Source organism: Petaurus breviceps, unplaced genomic scaffold (assembly GCF_028583685.1).
Source record: "Petaurus breviceps papuanus isolate PSGF00001 unplaced genomic scaffold, PetGlider_PUasm1.0 80, whole genome shotgun sequence".
Taxonomy (NCBI): Eukaryota; Metazoa; Chordata; class Mammalia; order Diprotodontia; family Petauridae; genus Petaurus; species Petaurus breviceps.
Window position 1 is genome coordinate 23,479,755 of NW_027186540.1, and position 21,850 is coordinate 23,501,604.

At 34.8% G+C, this 21,850-nt stretch overlaps 1 protein-coding gene across 6 annotated transcripts in view; it reads left to right on the forward strand.

The window, feature by feature from the left end:
- LOC138176057 (inactive histone-lysine N-methyltransferase 2E) overlaps nt 1-21,850 on the forward strand; it is a 90,727-nt gene that overhangs the window by 845 nt on the left and 68,032 nt on the right. The window contains exon 2 of one of the 6 annotated variants that reach the window (XM_069106801.1): nt 19,448-19,520. The exons of 4 other annotated variants lie outside the window; for them this stretch is intronic. The gene's annotated coding sequence lies outside the window, so the exon portion shown is untranslated. Of the gene's footprint in view, nt 1-19,447; nt 19,521-21,201; nt 21,260-21,850 lie in introns of those variants that run through there. One more of the 6 variants, XM_069106802.1, reaches the window with a different exon arrangement.

The window sequence follows — 21,850 nt, forward strand, 5'->3', positions numbered from 1 at the left end:
GTGTCCCTGTGTGTGTATGTGTGTGAACGAGACAGATCCTCGCCCCCTAGGGAAGAGGGTAAACCCGCCCCTATGGTAGTCACCCCCCCCCCCCCATACCCAGCCTTCTTTCCAGTCCCCTCCCCCCACAAGCCTCTTGTTTTATCCTGTGTTATGTTAAGGGCATACAACCTACGGTGTGGCAGCTTTTGAAAGAAAGCTTTTTGAGTAAGAAATAAGTACAAATCCTTTTAGAAGCATACAAGAGAAACAAACGGTTTACTCTGTTGATATTAAATGAAGGGGATGGAAAAAAGAAAAAAAAATAATTCAATCTTCTATCACCCTTTCTTTCCTAGAACTCAATTTCTACTTAAATCAGCCTTCTTAATAATATAAACCATGCTAAAAGAGAAAACTATCCTTGGCTGTCTAGAGTGGAGTTTCTGCTGTTTATTTACATCCTCTAAAAGGAAAGAATAATGTAAGATTTGGGGGTTCTGCAGTCTTTCCGAACAGAAAGAAGTGAGGTGTATTCAACCATAGGCAGGAGACATCAATAAATGATATGAAACTCTACACTTTTTTCGTTAGTTTTATAGATGTGAACTAAAAACTGCAATTTCCCTCTTTTGTCCTTTAGAGATTCTAAAAATGGCGGCCCCAGGCTGATGTTGTGGTAATCTAATCAGCTCGGGTCCTCCACACCCCATGCAGTGCGTTTGTCTGCAGCATGTTACTGACTTATTATGTTTACATGAAAAGATTAGTTTTTTCCAGTCATTTACAAAAATGATTCTTTTGCTGAAAATTACAGTGCAGTGTTTCAGGTGATAAATTTTGTTGGTTATTCATGAGAGGGACATAAAATGACACCACTTTTGCCCCCCAAATCAGGCTCAGGTAGCCTTAATAGTTTTTCTGCTAGGAATGGGAGAGGCACATGTATGGCAATATTTTCGTTAACCTTTCTTGGGGGGAGGAGAAAGAACTACAAGTATATATCTCAGTCAATTTGCTACTGGAGTAAGTGGAAGTAGAGATTATATAAAAAGTATCTTTGTTAAACATTTTCATTTAGCTAGATATTCCTTTGATATTTTAATCTTGGGGAAAATGTTATTTATGATCTTAATCCTGTTGCCTGAATTTGTATTGTCTGCTACATTTCAGGGAGATATACAAACAAGCTTAAATTTGTTACTTCATCAAGTGTAAAAATTTCAGTTTTTCTGCAATGTATTTATTGCTATTCTTTTCCTGTAGCATATTAGGCGTTACACACTTTATGCAGTTTTAATTGTGTATTTTTTTAAACAAAGCTTACATGTTCTATTTTAAGTGAAATCTTTGACCTGTAGAATCATCATCTTTATTATTATTATATAAGTACAAAAATAAGGTTTCAATACTTGGCATAGTATTTTGGAAACCTCAAATTTGGGATCAGAAAAAATAATGAAATTTTTGTTCACCCTCCAACTTGTTCAATATGACCTATTATATAGCCCTTAAATATTAGCTACAACATAACTAAATGCTGTAAATTATTGGTATTTCAGAATCTAGTTTGTCAGAAAATCATGCCATGATAATTTTGAAAGTGTTTGTGTTCACTTTCTTTCTAGAACTGAAATATATTGATAAGCTTTTGGACACAAACTAATTATTTTCTGTCCTGAGACAGGAAGATGAGCATCTTTAACTAAGCTCCATGACACTAGTAATGCCCACATATTCCCTCAAAATGACCTTATTCCATTATAAGCCTAGTGACTTTTTAATGTGTATTAGTTGTTATAGTGAATTATTTTAAGTTTCATGATCTAGATATGAGGCCTGCTTTATCTACAAAACTAGAAAATGGCCGTGGGTTCCATAGTGTTTCTTACATTAATATTCTATGAGTGGTATTAGACTAGAAAAAAATTGAAGGCAGTGAACAAAACTATAGTAGTTGTGAAACTGAAATAAATGAATTTATAAAGTATAAGTTAAAAACCCTTTAGCAGAATAGAACTTTTATATTTAAAAAGATTCTTGGACATTGTTCACCTTTATAAAATATCAGATGATTTTGTGTAACCATATTCTACTTTGGCAGATTTCCAAGACTTTTAAAAAAACTTCCTACTTTGTAAATCATTTTATACTTATTCAACTGGCATACGTTTAATTTTGGTCAGATAGGTGATTGAACTTTGTGAATCCTAGGATCTACAAGGTTTACTCTCCAAAATCAATATATTCTTTTTCAAAGGAGTTGAGCTTACACATTGATGTATATTCACAGGTCTTTGTCTTGTTTTTTTTATGTGAGGGTGACCTTAGTCACATCTAATCCAGGTGAAATATTTGGCATTATTTGACCAGAAATAAACAAAATATTGCATGCTATAAATTACACTGAGGTCTGAAAGCTAGTGACCTAGCTGTTGGCTTTTGTTTTTTAAACATAGAATTTAAAAGAACAGATTTAAGATTTTTAAAATTATTTTTCCTGGTTTTCTTTGATAATCTTATTTGCAAATGAGTGATGTATTGTTTTAAATTCCTTTTTAAAAAGTATTTAACTTAATACTAAAAATATCAGACATTACAATGGATCTTTCTTTGTTCAGGGGCTACCTGAAATGTAATGTATCTATAGCTGTAGATATTTAGCCATGACTGTGGAACTCTATTATTTTAATTTGGAGTCAGAGCTTTTTAGAGGGATTTATCAAAAGGTTAGGAAGAATTAACTTGTTTCTGGAGGAGTGTTGAGACATATGATCCATGGGAAAAACACAGAGTATTTTTTTAGTTAGAACATTGTGGCAACCAAATTTCAGTCGCAGTGAGGAAAGGCTGGTTGTAATTCTTATTCTATTTAAGTTAATTTTCAGAAAAGTTTGGTTACTTAATTGTGTGTGTGTGTGTGTGTGTGTGTGTTTTAATGCAGTTATAAAACAATATCTCTGAGAAACAAAATAGACTTTAGGAAAGTCTGCACAGACTTTCTTGAAGTTAACAGTAAAAATTCCTTTTCTAATTCAACTTTGGATATTTCTTTTTTTCCCCTCCTCTAACCTACCCTACTGCCCCAACCCTAACCCACACTCTCCAAAGTGTAACAATATAGTGTTCATAGCTTTGGTTTCTTTTATTATACATTTTCCAGATACTTCTTACCAATGATTTTTGACGTATGACACAGTAACTCTAGGATTTGCTGGATTCAACTTTGAAGAAGTTGAAAAATAAGAAATTGAATTAATAATATTAGGCAGAATACTTGAAACAAATCCTTCCTTGTTTGCTAACCTCTTTTATTGGGTGAGAAGGGAAAGGAATGTTATTGAACTGACATTATTTGTATTATGAATATAGACTTCTTTCCATGAATATATTATATCTTTTAATAAAAGACTTTTAATAGGTTTTTTCCCCTTAAAAATCCTAAACTGATTAGTGCTTTAAATATGAAAGTGACAGGCTTCTTAAAAAGACATGTCCCTTCATAATGTATCCTTCCTATTGCAGCCCTACTAATCTTTTATATAGCTCTCAATGGTCATGACACTCCCCTATTTAAAAATTCTTCCCAGGCTCTCTGGTGCTTCTGGTGTGTGGGGGCGGGGTGAGGAGAGGAGTGCACATGAACTTTATCCCTCTGGTTTAATGTAAGCTCCATGAAGGCCAGGATGATGTCCTACTTAAACTTTATAATGCACGCAAGGTACTGTGACAGTGTTTGCTGAATTGTTTTTGGAGTTTTAAAAATTGAATCTTATACAAAGCATTAATAAGACTTGTTACACAAGACATGTAATAAAACTTAATGTTTGCCCACTCTGTAAACGATTTTAACAAATGACAATAGCTTTATACAGAACTGCTTAGAGGGTACAATTCAGTTTATTTAAATATGTAAAATGTATAGATCAACAAGCATGGGGTAAGTGCCTTCTGAATACCTGGTTTTGAGACAAAAAATGAAACAGACCCTTATCCTCAAGGAACTTATATTTTTATGTGGGGATATAATGTGTTGATTGATAAGTAAATGTAGAATATATACAAAATAAGTACAATGATGAAGGAAGGAGAAACAACACATTAATAACAGCTAGAAAAATTCAGAAATGCCTTTTGAAAAGAAAGGAAGAAAATAAGCATTTATATAATGCCTCCTATGTGCAAATGTTATCTCATTTGAACATCCCAGTAACCCTTTGAGGTAGGTGCTATTATTATACCCATTTTAGAGTTGAGAAGCAAACAGCTTTAGGTGACTTGCCCGGGATTTACACTAGTGTCAGAGGTCAGTTTTGAATGCAGGTCAGATTTGAACTCAAGGTTTACTGACTCTAGACCCACCACTTGGGTACCAGGTTCTTTTTGAAGGAGTTGACCCTTGATATTCTACTTTGAAGGGAGATAGGTGTTTCAAGAAGTAGAACATTAGGAGGGAGAAGATTCTAGTCTTGGAAGATAATCTGTGCAATGATGTGGACATTGAAGACAGAATGCCAGGTTTGAGGAACAGCCAGTGGGACAGATTGGCTGGACAGAAGAGTTTGTGAAGGGAAATAATGTGTTAATTAGCTTACAGTTAGGTTTATCTTTTTTTTCCCCCTCTGTGCATTCTTTTATTCATAAGCAGTTTTGTGTAATACTAATTTAAACAACATTTGAATCTGGGAATGTTAACATGATCAGCAACTGTAAGTTTTATTGTTTTTCAAAAGGCACTTAGAGGGCATGACTAAAGAGACTTATTTGAAATGATGTCTATAGAACCATTTTCACTCTTAGAGAGGCAGTGTGGTATATGTTATACTAGGATTGAAGTTGTGAAGGTCTTGATATAAATCATGCTTCTGACACTTAATAAACTTTTTGCTTTCTGTCACTACAACTGTAAAATGGAGGAGGATGTAGGCTGTTCTTTCTGTATTTTCATGTAACAGTAGATTTTCTGTTAAAAAATTAATTTAAAAAACACCTTTAACCTCAGAACTAGATGCTAGATACTGGATTTAAGTTGAAAGAGTAATTTTACTTTTTTTTTAATTTAAATTTTTACATTGAAAATATCTAATTTTTATGAAAGAATAGTGATTCAACAAGATGGATTTTAATATTAAAATTTATTTCAATTCACTAATTAGGAAAGAAAACCTTTTTATTTGATGTAAACAGGATTTTTAAAATTGAAAAATTGATTTAATGCTAGCAATTTAATATCTTTGGGTTATTTTTATTTAAAAATTTTTAAATACTAATGTAAATGTTAAAAACAATACACTAGATTTGTAAGAGAACTGGGTACATTTTCCAGACTATTTTACAGATGAACCTAAGAATTATAGTTTTCAGTAATTTATAGCAGGGAGCTAGGCAAATAGCATCTGCCATGAACTTGTAGGGGAGCTTCTGTTTCGATTTGTGATCAGAAAAGCATATTTATTATATGAACTTCCACATTTTCTAGAGTACATACAGAAAAAAAAAACTATTTCTTTTCTTAAACTTAGGATAAACTTGAAAATTTTTTTATGTGTATATGATTTGAGAATTTACTATTGTAATTTTTTTTTTTTCTGTTTTGGAGGTCATTTAGAAGCATTAAAAAACTATTTGCAGGTCCTAGAGATTACAGGACAGAATTTCTCTTCCAGCTCTACTTGTGTGATTTTCTTATTAGTTACTAAGGTTTCCATTGTAAATGCTCATCTTCATATTGCCTGCCACCTTTTTGTCCTTGTGTTTTAAATTCAGGTGTTTTCCTTATTTTTATATGAGAAGGAGGGGAAAATGTCTAGAACTACTCCATACATCTTCACAATCTCACAATGAGCCTTATCAGTGATGACTTTTCCACAAAAGTAAAGCTGAGCCTGATCCTTAGCATTTTTAGTTGTTTGCTTTTTTACTATTCTTTTACTCTTTGGAATGTGTTGCCCTTTGGTCTAGGAGAAGAAGGAAGAGGAGTTACTTCTTAAGGTTTTCACAGACCTTATTAGAACTTTATGTACTACTAAGCATATGTATGTTTCACATAGAAATTAGTTAATTTCTCTCTTTTTGCATAAGGTACCCCTTTTCAGGGGGCAGCTAGGTGGCACAGTGGATAGAATACTGGGCCTGGAATCAGGAAGACTGATCTTCATGAGTTCAAATCCAGTCTCAAGACACTTAATAGCTGTGTGACTCTGGGCAAGTTACTTAACCCTGTTTGCCTTGGTTTCCCCATCTGTAAAATGAACTGGAGAAGGAAATGACAAACCACTCCAGTACCTTTGCTAAGAAAACCCCAAATGGGTCACAGAGTCAGACATAACCAGGAGATAAACCCTTTTCCAAGAACTTTGCTATTGTCATTATGAACATTTCTTCCAACCACATCGATTACTACCCCTTCACAATTATATAGAATTACTGTGGGTGAAAACATCAAGTTGTGTCCAAAATGGGGGTGATCCCTTTCCTTATTTTAGCTAGACTACTTGGTCCTCTGATAACAAGCCCACAGTTTTTCACTTAGCTTTCCTAGCTTATAGAAACATGCCAGAAATTAAGTTCCATTGGCAAGATTTTCAAGACCAAAGTCACTTCCACATTAGGATAAGGCATTAGATCAGGGTTTTCAAAGGTAACTTAGTACCAGTACTTCTTTGTTCACTGTTTAGCATTGTTATTGAATGAGTCTAATTATATTTTTAGTTTTGCAATTTGGGGATTAAAGAATCAGTGTTTATATACTTTTTGAGAAACCTATATTGGGATAGAAAAGAGAATTCAGACTCCCTGGCCGTTTTATGAGTGGGTATATATACCTTCTATTTTTTTTTTTTTTCATTTTATAGGATTTGTTGCCAACTATAACAGCTGGATTTTTTTTTAATTTGGGCTGAAAATATTTCTTTTTTTTTAATGTTGAAAGAGTAAACTTAATTATATTACTTAAATAGGTATATTTAAATATATAGTGAAATACATTTACAAATCTGCAAGACTTTGCTTTAGTAAGGAGCAGAGTATGGTAGCCTATTGGGGACTAAAGTAGGGGAGGGATCTCTAGCCTTTAGGGACCCTTCTTAATCCCTAGTCCATCTATTTAAATGCTAAATTAGTACTTTATACAAGTACTATGGGAGTTAGGAGGCTAAGCTCTATAGCTGGTATGATCAAGGTGAGATACTGTATTGAAGTTGATAAAGAACTGGCAGGAAGACCTAGGTTTGAGTGCTATTCTTGACACATATGACTCTGTGACCTGGGCAAGTCACTTAAAGTTTTAGTACTCTAAGTAACCCTTTAAGACTTTAAGGCAATGGAGAGGCCAACCCACAGTGGTAGAAAAGGTTTCCTCATCTTGTGATCAAGGATGTCTTCGTGAAAGATTTAGATTTGTGTGTTGGAGCAAGAGAAGAGATAGGGGTGTGCTAGGTTTTATGCCAGGATGAAAAAGTGTAGCCATAGTTTGAATAAGATTTGTTGAGCCTTATTAGAGCAGAATAGTCATATTGGAGAATAGTGAGATGAGGATGGAAGATTATATTGGAGCCATCATTTGAATGTCCTTCACTTCTAGGCTAAAGAGTTTAGATGTTATCTTCTCACTAATGGGAAGCCATTTAAGAATTTGGGATTGAAGAGTAGCATAGAGAAAGTGATGATTGAAGAAATCAAATTTTCAATGCTGTGGGTTGAAAGGACAAGAATTTGGAATTTTATAATAGTCTACTTCTCAGAACCTGCACTTGAGGTTGTGGCCACGAAAGTGAAAAGAAAGGAAACAGAGGAAAGAAACTTTAAAAAAAATGGATAAGACTTACTAAATATGAGACAACATGTTAGGGAAATGAAAATGTACAAGAGGAATTTCAGTATTAGGTGAATGGAGCGCTGAATAGAAAATAGATTTCTTTTTTTTTTTGTTTGTTTCTTTTTGGAGGGCAATTGGGGTTAAGTGACTTGCCCAAAGTCACACAGCTAGTTTTTGTATTCCGTGTCTGAGGCTAGATTTGAACTCAGGTCTTCCTGACTCCAGGGTCAGTGCTCTATTCACTGCGCCACCTAGATAACCCTAGAAAATAGATTTCTTTTCTCTCATGTGTAACAATTTGCTGTAGGATTTGGATTAGTGAGTTGGGGGGAAATGAATATTGAGTTAAAGAATAATTGGAGGAGGTGAGATGGGGGAAAAAGAATGAAGTAAAAGATTTTTACCCCTCAGGAAGGTGGGATTGACACTATAATTGTTATGCAAAGACATTGAGAGCAATTAATCAGTCAGCAAATAACTATTAAATAACTAATATGTGCAGGGAACTTCAAAGCATTTTTAGTATATTTGTTTCCTCTCAGTTTTTACAGCCTTATCCCCTCTCTTCTGGACTATTCCAATAGCTTTCTAACTTGTCTCTGCTTCATGTTTCTTCCTACTCCAATGCATCCTCCATTCAGCTGCCAAAATGATTTTTTTCTAAAACCTATATCCGATCATGTCATGCTCTTATTCAACAAACTTCACTGGCTCTTTATTAATTACACCCAGAATCAACTATAAGATTCTCTCTTTGGCCTTTAAAGTTCTTCACAGCCTGGTCTCTTTTCAACCTTTCCAGTCTTATACTTTATTCCCTTCCAGCTATTCCTCTCCAAGGACACTCCATTTCCCTAATCCTTGCCTTTTCACTGGCTGTCCCCCATAGCCAGATTGTTCTGTGCTTACTTTCACCTCTCAATTTCCCTGGTTTCCCTTTAAAATAAACTCAGATCCCATGTTCGGCAACAGTTTTTTTCTGACTTCACTTTTGAGTTTCCCTTTGACTCTGTATATATCTTATTTATAACTAATTTTTTGTGTATTGTTCCACCCATTATCTGAGCTCCTTGAGGGCAGACTGTTTTTTGCTTAACATAATGTTTATACTAAGTTCTTAATAAATGCTTCTTACTAACACATTCTAAAGGGGTTTATTTCAGTTTTTTAAGGGCAAAAGTTGGCTTTTAAGAAAAATTAATGACTGAGCAGTTAAGTGCAATAGATAAATTCTTATTTTCAGTTGCAACATGTTGTATGGCATGATACGGCCTAGTTAGTTATTTTACATACATATCTAGGAACTGACCACTGCTGTTATACTTTCCTTTGTATCCCAAAAGAACACTGACAAAGCTAAAGGGAAGTGTAATGGATATGACTATATGAAAATAGACCTTTAAAAACATAACCATTCTGAGTAGCAACCTGGGAAATTGTGGCAGCTATGTAATTTGAAATCGACCTAGCACTCACATTGTGGACAAATTCCGTTTTCTAGTCTAAATTAAAGACTTATTTTTAGAGATCTTAAAGTTTACTCTTTGGCCCTATTTATTCCTTTGTATTGTTCATTAGTAAATACAGCATGTGAAAAAGCTCTCCAAGAAAAGAAAACTTAAGGCCTTAAATGTTACAATAATGTATCATTTTTTTCCCTGTCGTTCAAAAAGCTGTTCTTTTTCGTATCACTTTCATTTCCAACTATATCCCTCTCCTTTCCCTACTCAGTGAGCCATCATGTGTAACAAAAAGGTTTTTTTAGAAATAGAGGGGGAAAAGCAGGCAAATTTGACCAGGATTTTCAGTTTTTAACACCCATTATATTATCTCTTTCCCAGCACCCTTGATCATTATAATTGCTTTATGTTAATTTTGTTTCCTGTTTGCATTGTAGTCAAGTCAGGCATATTTTCCCAGCTCTGCCTATTTTATTCTGTACCAGTACATACAACTCTTCTAATGCTTCTCTGAATTCTTCATATTCATCATTTCTTACACGGAAGTAATATTTTATTAATATTTATATTAATGCCCCACAGCTTGTTTAGCCAATCCCCTGTCCCATGGGCATCTACTTTGTTCCCATCACTTTTTGTTGTAGCTATAAATAATTTCGTATGTGGGGCCTTTCTTTTTTTTCCCCTTCACCTCCCTAGGATATATGCCTAGGAGTGAACCTCTGGGGCAAAGGGTATGGATTGTTGTTGCTATTAGCATAATTTCAAATTTCTTTTAAGGGTAGTTGGACCAATTCAACTTTTCACCAACAAGAGAGGGATTAGAGAGTCTTTTCATTGCCTTTCCAATATTATTTCAGTTTTTTTGCCAATTTGCTGGTTGTGAAGTGAAACCTTATGAGTTGTTTTATCTTTCTCCTTTTTTAGTGGATATTTGGAAAGTAATATCTAATATGGTTGTTAAGAATTTCTAATTCTTCTTTTGAGACCTATTCATATCTTTTGACTGCATATATTGGGGAATGGTTCTAGGTCTTATATATATGTCTTTCCTTTATTTACAAAGGGCTATTCTAAGACTTCTTAATGAAGCATGAGTAAGCAGTTTTTAATTTCTGTTCATTTTGTATAGCAGTGTAGTCTGTGGGGTAACTGAAGTTTAGAAGTATTAATAGGTAAAGATAACAATGGTTTGATAATTGGAAAAAAATCTTAATTTTGTATTTCATGTTAAGAGTAAGGTCTGTGGTGTGGCTAGGTGGTACAGTGAAAAGCCCTGGAGTCAGGAGGACCTGAGTTCAAATTTGGCCTCAGACACTTAACACTTAGTAGCGTGCGACCTTGGGCAGGTTACTTAACCCCAATTGCCCTGCCTTCCCACCTCCAAAAAGCAAAAAACAAAACAAGAGTAAGGTCTGTTTCAAATGTTCTCTTGATGGCATGACAGATCACGTTGGTCTAAAATTTCCTTTTTTGGACAAGATTATTAGATGATTTGAGGAAAGCTGTAAAAATGGTTAGATTTCAGAAGAGTATTTGACAATCTCATTATCCTTTTGGAAAATGGAGAGATGAGGACTAGATGATTGACTTTTGGTGCATTTATTTATGATTGAATGACTGGACCAAAAATGCATCATTAATGGGTCTTATATCATCTTGGAGTGAGGTCTTTATTGGAATGACAAAAAGAACTGTCTTTGGTGGTTGGGATGAAGGCATAGATGCATCATAGAATTATGGAACTAGAACTGGTATCGATTTCAAGAGGTCATCTAATTCAACCCTCTCGTTTTACAGATACAGAAACAAGGCTCAGGGAGGTTGAATGACTTGCCCTAGTTCACATAGATAAAAAGTTTCAGAGGCAGAATCTGAACCAGGGTCTTCTGATTCTGGAGTTACTGCTTTCGTTGTACCATGCTTCCTCCTATGGTGTGCTAAGCAGATCTGTGGATGGCATAAAACTGGAAGGAGTAGATAACACATTGGATGATAGCATTCTGAAATATCTTAGCAGAATGTCACACTGGGATAGTCTAATAAGTGAAATTTAATAAAGGTAAATGTAAAATTCCATTGTTTTAGTTCCAAACATCAGATTCAAAAGTGTGTCATAGATAAAGGGGAGGGAAAGAGGAGTGAATAAATAACATTTTTGTTGAGAAAGATAAGGGATTTCTTAATAGACTGCAATGTCAATATGAGTCAAATTCAAATTCTCTAATAATAAGAGCTATCCAAAAGTGACATTGGCTGCTTCCAGTGGCAGGTGGCAGGTTCCCCTTCCCTAGAGGTCTTTAAGTTAAGGAAGTATAGCACCTTTTTATATGTGGTAGAAGTTGTATGGGTTGTACTAGATGGTTTCCATGTGATTTTCTAACTTTGGAATTCTGTGATTCTGTATGAAATTGTTCAAACTCAAATAGTTGAATAGTAGGGCATCCAGAAATGCAGCCTTAGATTGCATTAAGAGAAACATGATATAGAGAATGAATGAAAAGGAACAACTCTTCCCTTCTCCCTTCCATTACCAAGCTGACCACCTATCGAGAGTATTACATTCATTTCTGGATATCACATTTTTAGAAGGGTGGGAGATAAGTGTTCAGAGGAAATTGACCTAGGATGGTGAAGGGACGAGGACATGAGGTACATATGCAAATTGTACATGTTAAATTTTATTTAGTATTAAATTTTTCCTGAAATCCCTAACTAGCTACTAAGGTTGTCCCCTTATCCCTTTCCCCCCTTCTTGAAAAAAAAACCTTGTGTATTTAATTTGTTTTATGCTTGTCTTCCATATTGAATGTGTGCTCCTGGAAGGCAGGGACTGTTTTGTTTTTGTCTCCAGGAGGGAGTAGGGATAATAACTATCTTAAAATATTTCGAGGGCCTTTATGTAGAAGAAGAATTAAACTTTTTCTCTTTGGTCCCCTTTGAAGGTGGAGCAGTATGTTGCAGAAAGTCAGATTTTTGTCTAGAAATAAGGAAAAGTTTTCTATAATTAGAGCAATAATAATGAATCTGATTGTTAACCTCATGAAAATACTTTTCTAACAATAGAGCTAACCAAAAAGTAGAATGGACTGCTTTAGGAAGTAGTGAGTTTCAAGTGGATCTCCAAGTGAAGACAGAACAATCACTTTTCTTAGATTTTATAAAGGGGATATTAATTGAACTAGATGGTCACTGAAGACACTTTCAACTTTGGTATTCTGTGATTTTTCAGAATATCCTTTCTGTACTTTACTAATATTTTCTTTTGAGTGTCTCCCCCAATCTTAGTCTATAATTAATTCTTTGTTAATATAGCAAATTATATTTGCTATTAAAATGTAAGGCTGATGAAAATGGATAGGTATTTAGAAGTTCTCTTCCTCATCTTTGACATGACTTAGTACCATAAGCCTAGTTTGGGGCTTTCACCTCTAGTGAAAGTATCACAATAACTTCCTAGTTGATTTCTTTCTATCAAGTCTCTTCTCTCCAATCAGTGTAACTTCTTATAGCTTACCAATGAATTTTCATAAAGCTTAGGTCTGTCAGTGTCACCTCTCTCTAACAGCTCCCAATTCTCTCTAAGATAAGATATAAACTCCTCTATTTAGCTTTTAAAGCCCTTTATAAACTGGCTTCAACCTACCTTTCAGTTTGATTACACATTATTCTATATAAAGGCAACGTCTTGGGGTAGATAGGATACTGGTTTTGGAATCTTGAAGACCTAGATCCAAAACCCACCTCACACATTTAACTACTTTTGTGACCCTGGGCAAGTCATTTAATACTTTATATCTCAGGATTCTTTGATCTCTGCTACATGCCATGGTGCAGCCAGACTGGATTTCTTGGTATTCCTTAAAAATGATAGAACAGATCTGTCTTTGTACTTGTTGCTCCTCATTTCTGTGAAGTTCTCTTTTACCTGCTACCCTAAAATCCCTAGTTTAGGGATCAAATCTTAGCTTAGGAGCCACCATCTGGAGGAGTCTTATGCAGAGCCCTTCTTTCCCATTACTTTGTATTTATTTTGTATAAACTTAAATATGCACATCTTCCCTAATTACTCTTTGATGGCAAGCTGCAATGTGTGTGTGTTGGGGAGAGCAGGAAAGGCTTCATTTAAAAGGTCTTTAACAGAACACTGTGCTGAATGTTGAGAATCCGGATAAAACCAAGCAAGTTAGTCACTGCCCTTAAGTAGCTTTCTTTCTTTTTTTGTTCTTTTTTCATTCCTTTAAGGAGGTGATGTATCCAGGGTAGGAGTGTTTTAAACAGAAAAGTCAGAAGGAATGATGATTGGGACCATTGGGCAAGTGATTGACATATCCTTCACAGGAGTGGTATTGTTGATTTGATTACTGTTTTCAGAGCTGGGATTGGAAAACATGGAAGATGGTCAAGAAGTGTCATGGTGGGTCTGGGTCTTGTTTTTCCTGTTTCTTATTTTCCTCTTCCAGTTTTCCTTGCTTCCTGAAAGCACACCACCCTCTTAAGTATATTGAAAGGGTGACTTGATAATTACTGTAAAATAATTCTACTATAAAGCACAATAGGAAAAGCATATGAGTTGGATCAGGGTGGGTGTGCTTTTTGGTTTTTGGATTTTTTTTAAGGGTAAGTTTACTAGTTGAATCGTTCTTGTGCTTAAATCCTAATCCTTAGCACTAGTGCCTGGAAAGTAGACTTCTTTCATGCCTTTAGCAATGACTCATTTCTAATCTTCTTATGGATTTGGCTGATAAGGTTGTTTGTTTTTTTTTAATAAGATAGCCTTCAAGAATCAGATGAGAGTAGGACATACATCTTTCCTTCAGTTTATAGTACTGTATTTCTTGCCTAAGATCTATGGCTATGAACATGGAAAAGTCCTGTTTGGCATTGTCTCCTACCTTCCTTCATTCCCCAATCCTTCATCTTTGGTGAGAGACCTTTCTAAAGTTTATAGGACTCTCACCTCCCCAGCCTCACTTAGAGGTAAATTTAGGCTTTGTACCCTGCTCAGTTCTTAAAAATAGCTACACCATGGTTCCTCCTAAGTTCACATGTTTTTTGGTCAGTTTGGTCTTTTTCAGTTGTTGATTGTTCTTTTAGAAGGAAGTACCATTAGTTGGACCTCCCAGTGGATATTGCCCTGCTTTTTAAATTGCATCTTCTACTTTATTAGATACTTAGCTATAGCACAGAAAGGATATTCAGCAATATACTCCAGCATGTAGCTTAAGTACTTAGGGCTCCTTTCCTCTCCATGTAGAAAAGGTCTGCCCTGGTCAGCAGGGCAGAGTGTGGTGATTGGACAGTGGAGGGGAAGCATATCTCTACTCTTGTCACCCAAGTGTGAAAGGCCCCAGCTCCATGGAGGTGGGCCTTTTCATTCTCTGGTGACAAGGAAGCCAAGTCCGTACATCTCGTGGCTACCAGGTAGCTGCTTCAAGGGAAACATAACCTGAACTTTGACCAATGAAGTCCTCTTTTTATTCCTCTTTCTACCACACCCCCAATCTCCAGCATTCTTTCTTATACTGCTTTTTAGCATTTTTTCCTGTTGAGTTAATGCCTCAGAACCTCAGTTTCCTTAAGGGTAAAATGGGAACAATACAGTTTGTACTAATAGATAGCTAGACATGATGGGCTTTGGAGCCAAGCTTAACCAACTTCTCAGCGCCCCAAACAACTATCATTTTCTATCAAGTTGCAGATCTATATCTTTGGAGGAAGAGGACATAATAGGAGGTTTTGACACTAATAAAATGATAATCCAGGTGCATGCTTACTTATGTTTTTTTGCTTCAAACTATGCCTCTATCCATTGTAACACACTACCTCTCTCATGCTTATATATTCTACCTACCGTCCCAGGTTGTTGTGAAGAAAGCATTAGTAGGACTTGAACTGTAAAATGTGCGTTACATCTTGGACCTACCCTTCCTGTGGTCTGCTCTTCTTCGTATTTCTTGCCTGAGCTGAGCTGATGGACAAGCACTAGAGCCAATGAATAATATATGCTTTCTCTTGAACTCCTGATGTGTTTTCCTATTTTAGAATGCTGAATCATAGACTATGTTGATGTTCTTTTCCCCAACCCTCTCTCTGTAGAGTACAGGGCTTTATAATAATTGGACATAAAGCAATATCTGATTCTCCCACATACTTTTTTCCACGCTCTTCTCCCCCTACACATAAGCAGGTAGGGTCATCTCAGTATAAAGCACTATCAGTCATGCTAATTTTAAGATAAACCGTTTGAAAGATAGTTTTGGTAAAGGATCAGTTTTTGGCAAGGTAATTATAGAATTGAAGTGGCAGAGTGGGAGGAGAAATCATTAAGTTGTCAAGGGACTCTATAAGAAACTTGCTCTAAGATATTCTTGTTTCTATGGAGTTAGCATATCTCCATTCAACATGAATTGATCTCATTTTTTAAAAAAGAATAACTTAGTTTAATATTGCGAGAAAAAATTTTTGGAACCTTTATTTTAAATAGAATATGTTCTAAATAACATGAGAATTCTGTAGAATGTAAATCATTGGAATTTAGAGCTGGAATGGACTTTATCAATTGTCTAGGCTAAATCCTCATTTTACTGATAGGCAAACTGGGGCCTAGACAGGTGAAGAGATGTATCCAAGATATATAGTACAAATCTCTGTAAAGAGGCCGCATGGTTTGAGGAAGAGAGCAGCAGGTGAAGAGTCAGAAACTTAGATTTAAGCTCTGATTCTTGACTGAACCACTTAGCCTTTTTTCATCTATAAAGTGATACTTGTCTGTCTTCATTCAGTTGCTATGTCAAGCAAATATATGTAAAGTCTGTTAAACACTATATAAATGGAATTTGTCATCTCCTTGGTGATTAAGAACATCCAGATTTTGAATATTTTTCTGTTTTCAGTTTAGCAAAATTTTTTGCTTGCTATGGGAAAACATTGTGCTAGGGAGACAGACAAAAAGGAAACCATCTTTACCCTCCCCAAAGAGCTTACTTTTTACTCTAGGACACAACATGTATACAATAGTACAAGGAAAATTGAGAGGGGAGAGAGCTTCATGGAAAAGCTAACAACTCAGCTAAGCTTGGAAGGTACACAAAGATTCTGAGGCATGATGATGAGGAAGTAAATTCCAGAGATGGAGAGTAGTTTGTGTGAAAGCAGGTTTTTGGATTTGGGGAAATTGTAGTCCAGTTTAACTGATATCTAGATTTTAAGAAGGGGAGAGATAAGAAATGTATGTTTTATCCTATAGGCAATTGGGAACCCCTTGAATTTTTTGTTAAGCAGAGGAGTCACATTTTCAAATCTGTGCCTTAGACCATTTTGACAACTCTACCAAGATTCAATTGGAGACAGGAGACTGGAATTGGAGAGGCCAAAAGCCTACGAAGTCAGAGTTAGTGAAATCTTGGACTATATAGTGTTGGCCCTGTGAATTTGAGGTGATGGTGGGGTATACGAGTGGATCTATATCCCACAAATAGTTGGAAACAAGTAATAAAATTGCAAAGAGACTAGAGATAGATTTGGGTTTCACTAACATAGTTGAAATCTTTGAGAGAGCAAATATATGAGGGAGGGCTGAATCTTGGGAGGACTTGCTCCTAATTCAGAGGTTGGAGGATAAAATGGATTCAGCAAAAGAAATAAGTTTAGGATTTTAAAGATTTATGATCACTATATGTGGATGTATAGAATAGATGTTCATGCTAGTTTGTACAGATTTTATTTTTAAAATTTCAGATGGAACAGTCACTAAAGTATGTATTACTCGGGCAATAATAGATACTGTGAGTAGATTATATAGCTTAATATTGACTTAGTTTTTAAAATAGATTTTTATTGATAGTTTTGTTTTTATATTTCTTAGATTTCTTCTTATATCTCTCCACTTCCCCTTATCTCTCATAACAAAGAATTACCTTAGTTTCCAAACCTCAATATTTGTTTTAACATTTTAAATTATGTTTTCAGAAGTTATATGAATTGTAAACTTGAATATTCCAGGGATTAACTTCTGCTGGAAGACTAGCTCTCTTAGAAAGTACCATACATTAAAATCTATCTAACTTTAACAAAGTTCTGGTACCAATTTTTTTCAGTTTTAGAATCTGTGATATCTACCTTCAAATCTGCGAACATTTAATTTTTATTTCATGAAAACACTGAAGAGTCTTCTACTTTAAATTTCTTAAAGTCAGCATAAAACCTTTTATTTATATCATAGCATGTATCCTTTAAGCAGAATCACTAAAATTAATAAATTTTAACAGTTAAAAAGCACAAAAGCTCAAATGTGTCTTTGATTTTTAAACCAGACCTTTGATCAAAGTTTTAGCACGTAGGAAGTTCCTAAAAACATATACTTAATCTCATCATCCCAGCCTTGATCGAGGTAACTATAAACTAAGTTCATTTGCTGAGTGGAGCACATTGAATAATCTAGCATCCTTTTAGTACAGTCAGATTTCATTAGGATGAGGGGAGGGAGTACCAAAAAGCCATGGGAAAAGTGACATGTCAATAGTCTCTTCCTCCTACATGAACTTGGAGCATATGTAGTGGAAACTCCTTCCTTCCAGAATGCTGCTTACTCGTCTTAAATTAACCTCTCTAGCCTTGGTATAGAGAAATCTAGCTTTAATAGAATGTACCAAAGAGCTGGAGTACTCTGCAATGATTCCCCTTCTTCCTCCTGAATTCCTTACCCCTATTTTTTGTACAGTTGGTGTTGAAGAGTTTTTGGATGTAATTAGTTCTTGAGTGTATACTTTTATCATCTGCTAGATTTTTGTCCTAGGTAGAATTTCCTCTCAGCTATCATTCCTTTGATATCCTGTTAGGTCTTTTTGAAATAGCAGATAAGTACTCAGGAAGCACTGTAATAGCCTAACTACAGGAAAACTAGGAAGGTGATAGTGGGAACAATTGTAGGCACATTAATGCTGAAGTATTTGTTTTCTTAAGGTATATTAAATATCATGTAACTATGCCAGTGCTTTGTTAGAATAAGCCATCTAGTATTTATTGTACTTGCAGAGAGTATTAAGCTGCTTTGAACGATTAATTTTTCCTTTTACTCCATAAAATTAGAAATTTAGTATGAGAAGAAGGGTCTTTAGACATGAGGTAATTCAACTTCCTTCTTGATAGGTAAAGAAATAGAGGATTGAAAAGGTTGTAAAAACCCTAGGATTTCCTGCTTTTTTGTTCTTTTCATTCTGCACCAAAAAAATCACTGTCAAATACATCTTATATGTGCTGACTAGTTTAACCCTCAGTTTATAAGAAAATCTGTTAGTATTGGCATATTATTCTAAAAGTTATCATTTTCTTCTGGAATAAACCTAAAAATTCAGTGAAGTTGTTTTCTAATGCATGACTCAATGCTGTTTCAAAGATTGCCATTACTTTTATTAATGGCAATATCTTTTGACCTGTTTTTTTTTTTTTCCATAGATTTACAGCCTCAGAACTTTTTTTTCACATTTTATTTGTTGGTATTATTTTTGGTTTATTCTTAACCTTTCCTTCCTTCCATTCTTTCTTCCTGTCATCTTTTAATCTTTCCATTTGTTGGTGTAGCTTCTGGTCTTTAAAAATTATTTTAATTCTTTTTCAAGTTTTTATTTCTGGGCAGTCTAGTGTAATGGGAAAAACCCTAGACTTGAAGTCAGATGATCTGAAAATGAGTTCTGGCTTTGGCATTTGTTAGCAGTGTGACAGTGGTCCTTAGTGGACCACAATTTCTTATTTAAATGTTCTCCATGACTCAGAGTTGCTGGAAAAAAAAGCTCTTTGTAAACTGTTAAGTGCTATATATAAAGATAAAGTAGTATACTCTCTGTTTACTACTTTTTTCCTTTAATCTCATTTTATCAACTTGTTTTTATAACTTTAGGGTTTTTTTTCATGTTGTGTCTTCTCTTTGTCTTTCAAAAAATTCTTTTTTCTTTGGCCTCCCCACCCCCAGATTTTTCTTGAATATCTAATTTTGGTTATTACTTGTGTGGCATAGTTTAGCTTTCATTTCTGTAAAGGGTGATAGCTTTTATTTAAAAATCACCTTCAGTCTTTGTCAGAAATTGTTTGGCTACATTTAGGTTTATATCTTGTAACTGTGTCAGTAGTTCAATTTTATGTCCTTTGGGGGAAAAACAGCTCAATCAATGCCTTGTGTTCACTTGGTTTCTAGGTCTATTCTGGATAACAGGTTTTGTGAAGATTTTTATTCTTTCTTGGACCTCAGAATTATCACCCATCTCATGGTATTTCCTTTTACATTATTTCTTTGATGGATATCATTTATTCTCCTCACTGTGTTTGCTGACTTGTGGTTAACAGTGGTTTCTATTTTCAAGAATAAAAATGTAGCTACCTTGAGGGCAGTTGTTTGGTTTCTTATCAACTCTTCTACTAACCCCTTCTGCTAGTGAGTGTCTTAACCTCTTTCCACATACTTCTTTACATCTTTTCTCCTAAGTACTCATTGCCTTGTTGCATCTGTTTTTATTTTTTTTAGAAGACAGAATGACAAGACAAGTAACAAATTTGTTGCAAATGAACTTTTCTGGTCCAGTATATTAAGCAGGCTAGATTTCCTGGATGTATTTGGATATGTTGACCTACTTGGTATTTCTTGAACTAAATTGACAAAGAAGACCCTTGGTTAAAAGCCAAGTAAGTCTGGATGCTAGTTCCTTTCCATTTAAACAAACTAGAGGTTTGCTTCTTCAAGGAATTTTGAAGTTTTAATCATCATAATATTTTTGGATAAAAGTAACCTTATGCAGAATGTAACAATTATTGCATTTTAGATAATTTAACTCATTTGATTAGACAAGTTCCTTATCAGATGCACTAATTACCTTGTGTTTCAAGGCCACATTGTACTTCTATCCTTGTCCATTTATATTCTATTGTCAAAAGAAGAGCTAAGTAAAGAATGTGACCAGAGTAGGACATATTTAGTTTTCATAACTGAAAAAAAATTTCAAGCATGTACATTTGCATGATTAAAATGTATGCACACTGCCCAGCACATAGTAAGCACTGAATAAATGCTTGCTGTGGCTTGATAACAAGTCATTACCATCCTGATTGTATAGACACCAGTATGACATAGGAAATATGCAGTTATTTAAACTCATGTATATTCTTCAAGCAATAAATCATTAAATTTCTAGTTTATGCTTCTGATAAACATTTATAAGCTTGATAAATGTGTAAAATGAACTTTGCCTCTATCTTTTAGATGATTTATTAACCTTAAAAAAAACCCCTACTTCAGCAACTTCCAACAGAGGAAGGTTTGTTTTGTTAGACATTACCTACTAGACCCAAAACTTTTGAGTGCTATAAGTGAATGAAGGAAAAAATTAATGGTATATACTGGTAATTTTTTTTCACATGATCTTCATTTACTTATAGAAATTTTAAATTTTGTCTCCATATCTTAGCAATGTAAATACTTAATGAAGAACCTAGGATAATTTTTATCATTTCTAAGTCTACTCTTGTACTTGCCATCTTGAAGGGATGTTTTTTAATTTAATTACATGGAATCTGTCATAGCATAGTCTAGAAACATGGGACAGTACTTTTGAAATCAGAAAAAAATTGGTTCCATATCCATGTCTATACTTGAAATGGGTTTTAGTATAGAAGCCCTAGGACTACCAGGTTTGAAAATAACCAAGAACTTTTTTTTCCCCTGGTGAATTCAGGCCTATATTGATGCTTATTTACTACATTTTTCATGTTTATCTTTCCCTCAGCATCATTCTCAATTTTGTTTCTTTTCTGGATGGATATAAAGTCTATTAACTGGAGTATAGGTCTTCATACATTTTGGGAATAACATAGCAGAGACATAAACTAATACTATAAAAACTATAGGTACTTAAACTGTTGTTTCATGTCTGTAGGTTTATCTAAAATGGTACTCTTAAGACAGTACCCATCCAGTTCTCGATTACAGCAGAAGAAATCGTTGGATGGACCTTTGGTAATCATTTCATGTACCAAAAATTATGTACAAGTGTTTTAATAGAGAGTAAACCACTTGGAGAGGCCAGTTGGTATAAAGGATAGAGGACCAGCCTCAGTCAGAAAGAGCTGGGTTGTGACTTTGGACTAGTCATTTCTACCTTTCAGTTCCCCTAGGCAGCTCTTTAAGACTACAACTTGGCAAATATGTGCTCATCTGTGTCGTTAAGAGGATATTTACTCCCTGTAGATTTTAAACACTGCTTTATTAGTTTCTTCTATACATGAATGGTAGGATCATAAGATAATAATGGTGTTAGAACTAGAAGGGCCTTTCTGCTCCTTCATTTACAGGGTGATTAAGTGACTTATCCAGGATCATATGGGTCATGAGTGATTAGCAGAGAACAAGATGTTAACCCTTGGTTTTCAGATGCCAGAGCCCATGCTCTTTCAATTGTGCCACAGAGATTTGAATGTTTTTTTAGTGTCGCTTTGTCAAAATGTTAGGAAAGAACATATAAAACATTTAATTGTACTATGGATTAGGTGCAGATCATATCACATCTCCTGTATATTTTGTTGTTCAGTTGTTTCAATTGTTTCCAAC